Genomic DNA, 1,554 nt, shown 5'->3' on the forward strand with positions numbered 1-1,554 from the left:
AAGCACTTCAAAAAATGTATTGAAATAATGATTATAATTTGGAAAAAAAAAAACAATTGCCTCCAATGAAGAGAAAAGGTAATTGATGAAAGGGCTGAACGATATGGATAAAATTGAATATCTCAATATTCATACCAGACATCTTGATATCAATATAACTATGCAATAGGTGAAAGCCAAGCATTTTTCAGAAAAATAAAACATAACACAAAAGAGTGCAGTTTCATTGATGAAAATCTATATCATTTATATCTTGCTTTTTCGATTTAAATGTTTTGAATGTTCATATCTTGATATCGATACGATAACGATATCTCTTTCATCTAATTGATGAGTCAATCTATGGTTACTCACTGTGATTGTGGATAGACAGTGTTGGGGAGAATACTTTGAAATTGTAGTTAGTTACAGAATACTGAAAACTTAAACACCTAAAAATTATTTTTTTAACGTATTCCATTACTTTGTCCAGTCAGAGTGCTGTATTATGACTACTAAGAATACTTCCACATTTATTGGCTTTATATCTATGCACAAGTGTGGCGAATTATGATGAAAAACATACATTTGTTTGCATTATATTTTTGTATATTAAAAACAGTGTGTGCTTACGCTGCCCCTCCAGTTATGAACTGATTTACCACTAATTATAAAGGCGCCATTTTGATCTTCTCCCTCTCCATATCATGCAATATGAAGCTCAAATGTAATGATTGCGTACAATAATGTATCCCATTGAGTTTAACCTCTTACCCTGCTTTAACCAAGCACATTTTTTCCAGTTTGGTATTACCCAAATCTTAAAGCAACAGTGTTAATGCCTCATTTGAAAGCTAAGACCTACAAAACTGTAGCTTTTTTGTCTCGTTACTGCCGCGTTCTTGTCAGGGTTTTTTTTAATCGTTTTTATCATGTGTTCGTCACTTTCTGTAGCATTTTTGTGGCTTTTTTGTGGCTTTTTTATTGCATTTTTATTCTCGTTTCCATTGCTATTTTGGCTCAACACTGTAGATAGATATACTTTATTGATCCTAGGGGCAAATTGATGTATCAGCTGATTTAATCAATCACTCATAATAAAAATAATCCACTAAGAACACACACAAGCAACTACAATAGACAGTAAACTGAGTGACTGTATTTTTGTTACTGTGTCTTATTCCCATTTGCCAAAAGTTTTAACCGACTTCTCTGAAATTCCATCCCACACATGGCCAATCTACATCTATATTTCACAATATTCTGTCGTGTCCTGATGCATATAGCTCTTCCTCCACTCCGAGCAGCGCCGGTGCTGTGCGTGACTTTGATTTTTTATTTACAGCGCGTCTCCAGGTCGCTGTCTTTGGAGTAAAACTGTTCCTTTGTTCTGCCTTTTTCCAACACTGCTGTGGCATGTTGTGTCCACCAGGACCACCGCTGACCTTCTGCCAGCCCGCTCCCTATATACTTAAACAAGTCCATTTTCAAGGCTGCTCTGGCGCAAATCAAAACTCCATTATAGATTTTACCTCCAGGGGAACCCAGGGCTCACAAGGTCCTTGGCAATTTTAC

The sequence above is a fragment of the Gobius niger genome (genome assembly GCF_951799975.1).
Source record: "Gobius niger genome assembly, chromosome: 17".
Lineage (NCBI taxonomy): Eukaryota > Metazoa > Chordata > Actinopteri > Gobiiformes > Gobiidae > Gobius > Gobius niger.